This window comes from Gavia stellata, chromosome 2 (assembly GCF_030936135.1).
Source record: "Gavia stellata isolate bGavSte3 chromosome 2, bGavSte3.hap2, whole genome shotgun sequence".
NCBI lineage: Eukaryota > Metazoa > Chordata > Aves > Gaviiformes > Gaviidae > Gavia > Gavia stellata.
The window spans coordinates 2,689,531-2,702,741 of record NC_082595.1 but is presented as its reverse complement, the minus strand read 5'-3'; the positions used below and the strand labels follow the sequence as shown (position 1 = coordinate 2,702,741).

The window sequence follows — 13,211 nt, the reverse complement described above, 5'->3', positions numbered from 1 at the left end:
CTGTGGCCGCTCCTCGTACTCGGCCTAAGCGAGCACGGCACGGCACGGCACGGCACGGCACGGCACGGCACGGCACGGCACGGCACGGCACGGCACGGCCGCCTCGCCTGGCTTCGCGCGCCACCACCGCAGCGCTCACCTGGCCGCCCCGGCACCGTCGCCCCGCTCCGCTCCGCTGCACGCCCGCCGCCCGGGCCCGCGCGCTTGTTTACCGCCCCGGCCGCCCCCGGCCGAGGCCCGGCCTCGCGCCCCGCCCCCGCGCCGCTCCCATTGGCGCCTCCGCGGGCCCCGCCCCCCCACCGCCGCCGAGGAGCCTGCCGAGCCCGTGCGCCCCGCGCCCCCACCAATGGCAGGAGGGCGCGGGCGGGGCGCCGACCAATGCGGGGCGGGGAGGGGGGCCGGGCCGGCGCGCGCGGCGGCTGCAGGGGGACGTGAGGCCCGTGAGGTCCGTGCGGCGGCGGCGGCCGTTGGGCGGGGGGGGGGGGGCGGCGAGGCGAGGCGAGGCGTGAGGTGCGTGTGCTGCGGGCGGCGCTCGGGGACCCGCCGGCATCGCGGGGGGACCCGGCAGCCCCGCCGCTGCCGCCTCCTGTCAGCCGCGGGACGGCCCCCTCCGCGCCGGGGGGTGGCTCCCGTAACGAATGGGGCCCGGCCCGGGGTGGGGGGGGGGGTCGGTCAGAGGTGGCGCGGCGGCCCCGGGCGGGCGGGGGGAGGTTGGTGCCTCGGCGGGAGAGGAGGCGGGCGGGCTAGGAGGGCCGGGGGAGCGGGGTGTCGCTGCTGGGCCCGCCGGCGAAGGGGGCCCGGAGCCCCGTGCCTGGCCGGCTCCAGGCGGCTGCAGCGCCAAACGGGCAACTCCATTTTGTGGCGCTCCACGTCCGAGGAACCTCCGTTCCTGGATGCCACTGTGAGTTTTCAAAGCATTGGCTTCAAATCGCTCTTGATACCGCTCAGGCCCGTGTTGGAAATGGCATGCTCGTATACGTGTTGGAAATCAAAATCACACGTTGTTTCCTACAGGTTGATTCCAGCGATGTGGAGTCTCACAGACGCTGCAAGGGGCTCGTAGTAACAGCTCTGCGCTTTTCTGGATGTTCTGGTAAGCGCCTGTCTCTGTCAGCAACTTTCCTGTCTGACAAACAACAATACATTCTTTATGGTGCATTTGCCACATGGCTGCATTAGTGCAGAAGTATATTTGGATGAGGTTTGGAGATTAAATAGTTCGTTTCTTCTTAAAACAAACAGGACTCATAATTCTCCTCTAATCGTAGCGTAACTTACAGGAGTGACCAACAAACAGCCCCGAGCTTTAATTTCAGCGTTGTCAATTGCTTGCTTTGGCCAACCTTTTCACCTAACTAGTAGCTTGAATTGAGCGCTTAAATCCACACTGGAGGACCTATATCAACGTCAGTAGGAGTTGTGGGTGTTGGGGATTTGTGAAGAGGGAAACTGGATAAATGGTCTGCTGTAAGTGTGTATAGGGGTTTAACTCTGCACAGCCCGTTGGTGAATATTACTGCCAACCTGCTAGTGCCAAACTTCCCCCCTCTGTAGAGGGGGATAATTATATTCCTTTTCTCCAGCTGCTCGTACCAAAGGTTATTTGGCTAGTATGAACGCACAAGATATTGTTCAAATATCACATATATTCCTTCGTGGGTTGTTTTGAAAAATGAAAAGATATGCTTCCCACCCAAGCCCCACTCAGCTTCCCAGGTAAGCCGTGAGGAGGTCTCTGCTAGGCACTGAACAGAGAGCTACAAACAAATTTAGCAAAACTCATCACCCAGACATTATCCGGGTTGGAAGCAAGCCTCAGTCGGTACTAGAAAGGCCAGATTTGAACTTGAAAGGTTAAAAACCCAATTCCCTGGGGAAGACACATTATTGACCTAATTGCTCAACGCACCGGCTGTGCGTAGACACAAGATACCTGAAGTGGAAAGGCCAAACATGACACTTTCATGTTTGAGAATGGGGTGGAGACTGGATGTGTTAGATGATGCAAAAACATGGCTGCAATAAGATACCAGCCTTGAAAAGTTTTGTCAAAAAAATGCCTAATTTTCTTCATTTCAATACTGACACTTGCAGAAATGCATACGAATTAACTGTTCTATTTGTGGTTAATTCTATACCATTTTCTCTAAAGGAAAGATCATCCTTACCCTCATCTGGAAAGAGATATGTTTCAGATGCCTTATCTAAGGGCACTCTTTTATCTACTCCTCTACTGAATTTGGATGTCAGTTCTAAGCTTCTGTGTAACATCACTTTGCTTGCGTCAGCTTGGCATTAATTGTGAAATACGTCTTACTCACTGTGCTGAGCACGGAGAACTGCATGGCTTTCTGCATGAGCACACTGTCATAGTTTGAGATGCAGGCAGAACAAGCACAGGATAAAGTTCTCCCCATCTTTCAAAGACAGGCCTGGCTGGTTCCCTTTATTCCCACGTGGTAAACCATTGGGTATTTCTGCTGCCGCTGTTCATTTTGCATCATACCTTCTGTTGCCAGGCTTTCTGCAGCCTTAAAAGACCCCTTGAACTTGAGCGCAAGGCTAACTCTTTCTATACTTAGACTAAAGAAGAGAGAAGTGTCTGTTTTCCCACCCGATTTGGAATGTAAAGAGGCACGATTGAAAGCTGTACTGAAGCTGCTGGGAGCAGATACTTACGTCCTTTTTTGTTACTTTTTAGTTCTTGAGGGGAATAGGAGCAGGACACTCAGGGCTCACAATCCATAATCCAGAGGCTAACTTTTGCGGGATGGTTGCCTAACTGTGTCCACAATCCTAAATAAAAAGTCGAACATGCTGTACGTAAAGCACTGGGAGAATTGCTCCATGGCAGAAGCCATGCGAGATCTCCCTGTAAACTGGAGAAAAATGGTGAAAGAGGAAAAAATACAGTCAATATTTGGGATTGATTTAGTGCTAGCAATTAGGAGATTTACAGCCCTGAACCCTGGAAAAAAGAAGGGCCAGAGTGCTGTACTTCAGAAATAGACCAGGGTGTCATCCTTTTCTTCAGAAAGGCTATCAGTGGTTTGTGTAACAGCCTCGCGGTTGGCTGTTCCCATGGGCTTTGGGAGGTCCAAATTCAGGTTCCCTCTCTGCTGGTGAAGACTTACAGCACTCCACCCTCACATTAGGACCCTAATCGTTATGCATGCTCTTGCCTTCTCCTCTCTCCAGCCGCCGCCTTCTTCTTCTTACTATTATTATTATTATGCTCTACACAATGAGAAAGCTCAGCAAGAGGAAATGAGAACGGAGCACTCCTCCATCCCTTCCAAATCCCAGACTAAATTTACAGTCTGGCCTTGTGCAAACTGTGCCTTGTTCAGAGGCAGGAGATGTGGACTTGAATCCTGTGGGTATCAGGCTGCCTCATTCTGTTGTGCCCTCTGCCAAAGGATTGTAGGTGAAACAGCAGTGACACCTGCTTCGTCCCTGCTTTGAATCAGCTGTCAGAGTTTGTGTAGGAGCTGATCTGCTAAATGTGCTATGCAAACACTTGCCAGATAAAGCCCTTCCAAGCGGGGTAGAGAGAAGAAACGTAGGAAACTTCTATGTAAAAACCTAAACGTTGGCATCCATTGATGCCTCAGTGCCTCCAGTATGATGCGACAGCAGAATGAGGTTGTTGCAGCTTAAAAGTTTTTACTTCAGTGTCTAAATCTCATGTAATTTTTGTGCAACATGCCTGCATTCTTCTGCAGATCTGTGCAATGCAGATCTGAATTTACAGCGCAAGCCAGAGCAGTCCTGTGAAAAAGCAAGTTCCCGGATTTTGAGGAGTCTCTGGTTACCTATAAGAACAAGAAGTGAACATTATTAAGAAATCAGCCACAACACATCTTTGGCGCGACAGCTGTCATTTGTTTCTCACATCTTGTTCGGTAGTGTTATATTCAGTCAAATTTCAACATACTTGCTGCCTTATCCAGAAGCGTGAGCACTTCTAGCAAGAATCTTACACCTATGAGAATTCTATAAATCAACCTTTTATTAAATTATAATAAAATATGATAAATTTGATAATATAGATTGTGATACAGATAGAAATACTTTATCTAGCCTCAGAATATATAAATATAATGGAAATTATAATACATTTAAATTATAACTAACAATGAGTCACACTTCCCCAGAGCCTTCTCCCTACTGATGTTAAAATGGTTTGTTGAGGATTATTTAATTCTCCAAATATCCTGATTTTGCAAGTCAGAGAGAGGTCAGTACCTTACCCAAGGTCAGTGGGAAAGCTTGATGTAGCAGCGGGAAGTCCTGACTCTGTAGCAGATGCTTTAGCCGTGCCATCATATCTTCATCTCGTATTGCCTGTTGATACTTATATAACAAAGGGCTTAATGATGCAATTTCATGAGGTGCATAAACAGCTCTGCTGCGGGTCTGAAGCAGCAAGAAGGGCACCGGGAAGAGCAAGCCCAGGGCTCTTTGTGACTTCCAGCAGGGTCGCTGCCAGCCTTTGGGTGGGGTTGGTTGCTTTCCTCCTCCTGTTTGCTGTTTTCTGAGAGGAGTCTGTTCGCTCACCACCTAGCAGCTCACCACTCACGGGGTGCCAGGGAACACCCAAGAAAAGCTCTGCCAGTTCTGATGCTGACTGCTTTGAAGAACACGGTGAAAGCTGGCTTCTTTAAAGCCTCGTACAAAGTGGGCCAAGTTCCCAGAGAGGAACGTGAAGAGGAATGGGCCAGAGTGGCTAAACTTCTACAAACAAAAAGAGTTAGAGAACCAGAGCCTGGAAAGATCTTTGGGCCCTGCAGTAAGACGGGCTCCATTGCAACAGGAAATTAGCAGGCAGACAACTAACCTGCAGAAAAAAGGAGTTAATGGAGTCTCAATTAAGCAGCTATTGGTCATGTCATTAGGTTGACAAGTATCCAGGCTATTCAGAGAACACTCAGAAATCCTCTTGCATAGGACAGGCCCAAGCTGTTTCTCTGACCACAATAAAATATACGTCACCATCCTTCTCCCGTGTTCACACAGCTAACCACAAAGCAAAAGCTGCTCTGGCAAAGTTTCCCTCGGTCCTCCTTCTCCAAGCAACTGCTGAGGCTCAGCTAAGCTACCTCTTGAGGGGTTTTGCCTTGTATTCGCTCATCTTCTTTAGAGGGTAATATCTTCAGGGCAGGAGGAATGTCTTATCTGACTACGCAGATTTATGGTGTTCCGTCAACATATTATAATAATATAGGGATGATGAACTGGAACAGCTCAAGGAGAAGTCACTGGACAGGTGGCTTGGTTTTAGTAGTTAACGTGTAGGTATTTCAAAACTTTGGCAGGTTTCAGTGACGCTGTTTGTACCATATGTTATTTACATGGCTTTATGGCCGAGAACGACAGCAACAGCCTTGTAAAGAAATGAGATCTCTCTGACTCAGTCAGTGGTAGATGCATGTCCAGTATCATCATAGGATCCAACCGATGAGCTATTTTTGTAATGCTTAGGACTGCTCTGATTCCTGAACTATGTATTTTCATTCCAGAGCACTCAGGCATTCTTTGCACTTGTCCTTCCTTTCTCTCTCCCCTCACTGCAAAGGGACGGAGACAAGGCTCCATTTCAGTTAGTCAGTGAGTACTTTATTTTTAAGATGATTTAGTGCTGTCAGAAGGAGACAGTGTGGCAGTTCTCAAGACAAATGTTTTCTGTCCAAGAGGAAGACACAGTGCAGGTAGCAGGATGGGTATTTCGCGATTTCCCCTCCCATTGTCCTTCTGGGAAAGGGAAGCGAGCAGCCTCGCTCCGTACAGCTGGAGAGGGCAGGGAACACCAGTGGGGCTGCTGGAGGGCCCCAGAGCTACCTGTCTGGGAGGAGGTGGGCAGGGGTGGCCGTCACGTTCTGCGGAGGGGAGAGGACTGCTGAAGGGCTGCCTTGTCCCCTAGTTGAAAAAAAGGAGGGGGAAGAAGACACAAAAACCTTCCCTTTGCCGCCTAGGTTTGCCTTGCTGAGAAAGCTACCTTCACAGGCGCCTCTCTGTGCCCCTGCTCACACCGCCCGCCCATTCCGTGTCACCCAGAGAGGGGCCGCTTTGGGGAAGGGAGGGTGAAGGATGTTGAACCACGGAGGTGATTTATTATCTCCGGGGGTCTGCAGGGAAGAGACCAACAGAGGCCTGGGAGGCCAGCATTGGTAGCAAAGCTTAAGACTTGAGCATTTGTTGTCTCTTGCTATTATCTATCCAGAACAGGCTGCAGTGGCTCTGGACAGGGTGTTTGTGGCTTGTGCTATATAGCTCCAGGGCATTGACTATACAGGACTGAACTCTTAATAGGAGGTGGGCACAGGCCCACCGGCGCTGGGGTTATCGCTAATAATTATTTGGGGGAGAAGTAGCAAGTCTACTCTTCAGGCATTTTAGAGGTTACCCGCCTGGATTTCTCTTCTCAGGGCTGTGAGGCAGGTCACGGCCTCATTATCTTTCACCAGGGTTTGCCCCTGCCTTCCACACACACATGCTCAGCAGGCCGGATAACGTGATTTTTCTCTCCCACTGCAGGGAAAAGCGTGGCAAATATGTTCTCACAAACCGGAAATTTACATATAGGTACATGGATTTTTTTTTCTCTCTTTAGGTTATAAAAGAAAAAAAACTAGGTGTTATTCTCTAGATGAGGTGGTAACAAGCCACGACAAGCCCAAGCTACAAACGTGTTCATCACTGACAGAGGATTGCCAGAAAAAGTTGTGCAGCACGCCACGCATGCACCACCACGCTACGCTCGGCTGTGGCTCATGCCACCCACCACTCCCTCAAAACTCTGCCACATGGGTGCCAAGTGGATACCGGGTGCTTTGGAAAATTGGAGGCAAGCCCACGGAGGTGGAGTATGTTGAGAGAAGGACAGTGCCAGGTGGAGAGGCTGCAGATAGAAGCACTAAATGGAAGAAAGTGATACCAGTCCTTGTCTTTGGATAGCATGTGGGACAGCGTAGGGCAAGGACAGGCACCTTGCCCCTGCCACCTTAGCAATTAATGTAGTAAAACATTCACAATATCATGTTTGCCTGTTCAAATTCTGTTGCACAACAGTGCTTTTTACAGGTATCGAGCAAAGCCATTTGGGATGAGATGAAGTTGAAAAGAGTGCAGCAGTCTGATCAGCAGCTGTGTGCCTCAAGAATACGGTATTTCTGTTTCTCCCCAAATCTGTGAGACTTGGTTAAACATTATTCAGTCTGTAATTCTTCTTTATCTCTAGGCTAGAAAGATCAGTTGATTCTGCTCATTGTAAATTGCATTTGCTTGCATAGTTTGGTGAGTGCTTTGCCCTCTCCTCTTGCCACCTGATTGATTACATGTACCTCAATCGATCCTGCACAGGCATAGTGGAAAGGCTCAGTTCTTGGTAGCTTCCAGCCAGGATTCGCTTTACAGATGATAACTAGCGAAGCCATTCACCTCCTGGGTAAACATAGCAAATTAATTTTGAAGCTAGGCAAACAGAAGCCAGTCCTTTGCCACTCTAAAGAGCCTTTTACGATGGACAGAAGGGTTATCTGGAACAGTTTGCGCAGAGTTGTTCTAAACAGGAAGGCAAGCTGGAGCCAGAATACGGGAGAAACAGGGCTATTTCTGAACACTTTACTGGAACTAAGAATTAACAATAGTCGTCAGAGGTTGCTCTGCTGGCTAGTGGTAAAGTGTGCTGCCAAACTCGGCCATTGCCACCAGCTTTTGGCACGGCATTGCCATGTGTCACACAGCTGGAGAGCAGTGAGCCACTTTTTGCCCCAGCCTGGAATCATCCCCAAGACAACGTGTTTTCTTTCACTGCCCTGAGAGCCAGTCCTTGTTCTGGCTTCCTGGCATCTTGCCTCGCTGTTCCAACTCGCAGCAAGGTGTGGGAGTGAGACAGGGAAAGCTGCGGCGTTTTTCTGAGTGCCTGTCTGGCAAACGGACACACTCATAAGCTCCATCCACTTGCCTGAAGGTGACTTGCAGATAGTCCTGACAATTTACTTCTAGCAGTCAGTCTAGGGGGAAAGCAGAATCGTTGCTACCTTTGGATGCTGACTGACCCTTTTTCTGCTTTGCTGCGGCTATCGATCCAATTCCTGAGGTCAGTTGAGAAGGACTGCATAACCTGACCTCTAGTATCTACTTCTGTGTCTGCATACCTGGAGAGAGAGAGATCAATTGGTGGCAGAAAATCCCGACTGACACGTATCTGAGTGCAGCTAAGAGGGAGACGCCAGCAGTTGATACGAGCCTCTGGGAGGAATGACTGATCAAGAGATGGTCCAGACATCCAGGTTAAGCCCTTCATTTCACCCTAAGCAAATTATTCAGCTCCTATCTGTAAAATAGGGCTAATGGCATTCTTCTGCTCTGTTGTGTTCTTGAAGCCTGACTCCTAAAGAAGTTCTTGCCAAGCCTCCGTGGAAGCACAGCAGAGTAATTTCAACATGCTCTGTAGCTGCGCACAGCGAAAAGAGCTTGCCTTCAGGCACAACGGTGCCAAGAACCAGCAGTGCAGGTTCACTCTCCCATCAACTCCCAGACGCTTCCGAGATTTCTAGCCTGGAGGAGCCCCAGGTGGGAGCACAAGAATGTCCTTTTCCTACAGCAGTCCCACTAGATACAGTATCTAATGATGAAGCCTGGGCAGTGACTACCTCCTGTGCCATCCACTCCATGGACTTTGACAACGGTCACTTCAGTTTAACTGGTGGCCTGCTTTCAAAGCATAGGAAACAGGGTTCCTTTTCTGGAAGACGGATGTTATCGCTGTTCTCTGCAGCAGCACTCGTGTTTCATGACAGCACTAAAAAGCATGCACACACACAAGAGTAGCAAAGAAGGTGACCTAACCTTTTACATGCTAAGTGCCTCTGGTATTGCTTTACATCCCCTGCTAGCCCTCATTTTCCCATCCTGTTGAAGTCTTTAAGGCTCTAGCTGCACTGCCATAACAAGCCCAGTTAGAGAAGCCAGCACCCCACTCCTCTTTTGTAAGCCTAACCCATGCTTCGGGTATGTTTTGGTTTTTCTAGCCTTGTATTCTTCCCTAGGCTGACCAGCCACAGCTCAGAGCCTCTAGAGCCAAACACATTTGCTATATTTCTGTTCCCCATTAGTTTTCTGTGCAATCCAGAGTTTGAATTGGCAGCGTGATGAGTTGTCTGAAATCATTCAGTGTGTTTGCCGTTTCAGTTCTGAGCTTGCCCACCCAAATCACATAGGAACAGAAATCAGATTTTTTTTTCCTTATTAAAGAAGAAAGTCAAACAGTTTTCATGCCTCTTGAAACCTGCACATAGCACTCTGGAAGACTAACTATTAGCACAATATTTGGAGAACAAAAATAGGTCAAAATTGAACTTCCCGGAATATCACAAAGGCCATATTTGGTAGGGGCTTACAGAGAGGGCATGTCTTTTCTGGCATGATGAAGCGGTAAGTAGCTCTTGTTGGAATAATTCTGTTAACGCTACTGGCATTTTATTGCTACTGACGATCTGTTGGTACATCAAAGCTGTGGATAGGTAACTTTAAAATAATCCTGAATACCTACCTTCAGCTCCAGAGATCTTGCTTGCCTTACACCACTTTTGAAGGAAGACTTGGGTTCTTTCATAAATAGATGCAGCTCTGCCAGGTCAGGGAGAATTGTAATTGCTTATATTTAGCTTTGTAAAGATTGAGGATGGCATGGCATAAGTTAAAAGGTTGGATCAGTTTTCCACACTTGCTCTCACACTTTTTACACTGTTCCTAGTCTGTGTAAGTGCAAGTTAGCTGTGGAGTTACTCGCATTTTATACCAGGGGTGAGCAAGGTCTCCCTGAAATCATAGAAACCAATGATATAGGAGAAAATAGGCCTAATGCTTTTCCCACTCTGCCCCCTTCCGATTCTTCAGGCCCTGCAAGGCAGTTCGGGAGCACCAGGCTTCACACCATTTATTTCTGCGCAGACCTAATCCTGAGTCGGCCTTGGGAGCTGTCACTTAATTCAGGCTGCATTTGATAGGACTCAAACAGTTCCCAGTTTTGGAAAACTTCCATTCCAACTACTTGGCCCTGTACCTGTCTCAGGTTTCTATATCAAGGAGTTTAGCTAGTTCCACTTCAAAGTCTCTATTTATTTATATCTTTTTAATACTGAGCCACAAATAGTGCTGAGCACTGCCACCTCCCAAATTGTGCTCTTGGGCACCTGTCAAACAAATGTGTCACACAAAGGAGAAGGTAACAGATCATATTCACTTAGCTCCTTGAGTGCTCAGGGCAAATGTCTTGAATTTAGAGTGGGAAAAGATAGGTGATAGCAAACCTGCAGCAAAAGGAAGATGTGAAAGGAAGGATGGTGACTTGTGTGATTGTGTTTGATGCCCTGATCTCATGTAGGCAGATCTTTCTTATATAACCAAGCTTAAACCCAGCATTTACTCTCTTACTCTTGCTCTGTTTTGAATGGGAACAGCTCACATCACTTTACCTTACTGGGGGCAGGGGAAGCAAGGATAAATTCAACAAGAGATGCAACAGTGTGTTAGGGGGCATATGAATAGTGTGGTAGAAGTTCTGGCAAAGATACGACGTTTGTCCAGGCTGCTTTCTTATAAAGCAACTGAGTTCGAGAAAACTAGATAACCCCTGCTCCTCCTGAGGACACAGACAAGGTGATCTCGCTAGACGCTAGATTCTCCCGTGCCAAGAGCTGGAATGACAGCAGCATGCTCTTTTTTTTCCCCCAGATTAGCAAGACCTGCTGGGACAGAACAGGAGACTGCAAGTGAAAGGAGGAATGACAAAGCAGTAAGTATAATTATTCCTTTGCTTTTTGAAGATGCTCAGAAGAAAATCTAATTTAGCAATGTCTGGAGGAGCCCCTGACTTATACTTGAGGTTTGTAGGACTGAAACTAGGGCTGAATTTTTTAAAAAAAAAAAAATAGGCGGTAACCCAAAGAAAATGGAGTGTGCAATGTAACAGCAGCACCTCACCTAGAGCTGCAGTGCTGAACATGGCATCACATGGAAACCAGCTGCTTTTAAATGGATTCTGGTACAGTGTGAGCTTACTCTCACTCAGAGCCTCTTCCTTGCTGTGCCAAAACTGCAGCTGTGCCGGGGTGGGGGGTGCTTGCTTTCTCCCTGCGGTGAGGGAGACTCCAGGGCCTTCAGCCTCACTGGAAACAAGGGGCACCCGGCAGAGTACTTTCAGATGGCTGGTACCTCTCCATACAGGCTTGCTGCCCTCCCGCGGCTGCCAAGGGACATCTCTAATGCGGAAACAGGGAGACCAGGGACTGACGGAAACAGTAAAGAACTATATATTCAATTTAAACCAAAATGCCATTTGAGTTACAAGGAAGAGGAAGGCAAACACACTGTGTGATTAACTAGCAGTACCTAGGAAGGCAAGAACAAAGCAGAGAAATTTACTGGTTTGGGAGTAGCAGGGAGACCTCCAAATACTTTGTTTTGCAAAGACAGTGGGCCTTGAGCGATTCTTCACCAGAGTCCCATCAGAAAGTGCCATTTACTCAAAGGGAGATGGTCCATCTAACATCATCCGACTGCCCCATGGAGGAGACTTCACTAGCAACTGGTGCAAAGAAGGTATGGGAGAGCAGAGCACTGCTGACTGTGTCTACCTGACTGTGGTAGATGTGTGCTGTGACCTTGCTGTATCTACTAACCCTCGCTGGCCCAGCTTCAGCGGTGTTTATAAAGCTCTTGCTGAGACACCTCATATTGCACATGTGTCCTTTTCTCTCTATGAACCGGAAGGAGATGACACTTCTAGCACAGATTGACTGATTGGTTTTATGAATGAGACCTTAAGTATCCGAGGAGAGCTGCTGTGGAAGCACTGCACGGTTCGGCAAGGAGCATACTGTTTCTTGTACGTTATGACTGTACTGCTTCTTGTGCACTCTCTGAGGGCAGAATGCATCTCCAGTCTTTGATGCACAGTACACACTTTAAACAAAACAGCCCCGAAACAATCAAAACCAAAAGCAACAATGAAGCATCAAGGGGAAACACAGCAATAAGCACAGGCAGCAACTGTGTGGTCAGAAGGTGATGACACTGAACTGTTTGAATTGCACATGCTTCTAATAAAGGCACTAAATGCTGCAAGGAGGCCAAATATCTCCCACCAATTAAAAGTTTGGATTTGCATTCGGCAGGCTTACCGCTACATTTTTGTCCGTGGACTTTGCTTCAGTCTTACATGTTAGAGATTGGGTTATACCTAAACCACATTTGTGACTAGATGCAATTTTAGACTGCAGAGGAGGAGTGGGTGTGACAGGGATCACATAGGAAAATGCCAACATATGGCATCTCCTATAGGACTTCAGGCTGTTGAGTGACACCTGCATCAAGATGGGTGTCACCCCAGCCGACGTGACACCTGCGCTTCTTCGGGGCTGCGCATCAGTGGGAGTATTAGGATTTCTTCAGGGTGAAAGAGACTGCAGTTCAGCAGAGCATGCAGCCAAGCTGAAAACAGTGAATGAACACAGTAGACAGACAAACGCTTTGCTCATTCAAGTTGCTGGGTCACCGAGTCAGTATCTCATGTAGTAGCCAACTAGGGGGTATAGTAAATCCTGCCCTCTCCATTTTCACATCTCAGGCCATGCTGCACAATGTTAACATCACAAACAAAACTTCACTTTATGCACAGGTGAAAATGTCCAATGAGGTGAGAAATCACTCAATATCATTTTAAAATTTGTGTGTATATACACACATAAACACACACAGTGAATATGTATATTTGTAGTAAATACATATGAACTTGTACACAATTAAAACCACTCCAGTATATACATGATATACTGGACATTCACCAGGACAATACATTTTGTTGCACTGACAGAATCTGTTGCTCAGTTACCTTTTAAATTACAATTTTTGTAAGTTATGCAGATCTGCTCAGTGTATGGCCAATCTTTGGCATGCACAAATCTGCAGAAAACCACCAGCTCCAGTAGTGATCCTTCAATATTTGAAGATACCTCCCCAGTTCCCTTCAAATATCAACTCTGCTTTCATAGAAATAAATTGTTTCTAACAATATGCTACAACCCTGTTAAGCCAAGCAGGATTTTTCTTCTAGTACATATAAATAGTTCACTTCCTCTCTACACCATGCAATGCAAAAAGTAAAATCATGTTTGCAAGTGATTGTACTCTGATTTGGCCCCATA

General features: G+C 47.7%; 1 long non-coding RNA gene across 2 annotated transcripts; it reads left to right on the top strand.

Moving 5' to 3' along the window:
• The first annotated feature begins 409 nt into the window (after nucleotides 1–409).
• Nucleotides 410–11,740, top strand: LOC132321979 (uncharacterized). Of its 2 annotated transcripts, none has more exons than XR_009484980.1 (4): nucleotides 410–445; nucleotides 1,015–1,093; nucleotides 10,741–10,801; nucleotides 11,478–11,740. It is a non-coding gene; the product is annotated as an uncharacterized LOC132321979 (long non-coding RNA). The 2 variants fall into 2 exon arrangements; XR_009484981.1 differs by lacking the exon at nucleotides 410–445 and adding an exon at nucleotides 495–510.
• Nucleotides 11,741–13,211: the final 1,471 nt, after the last annotated feature.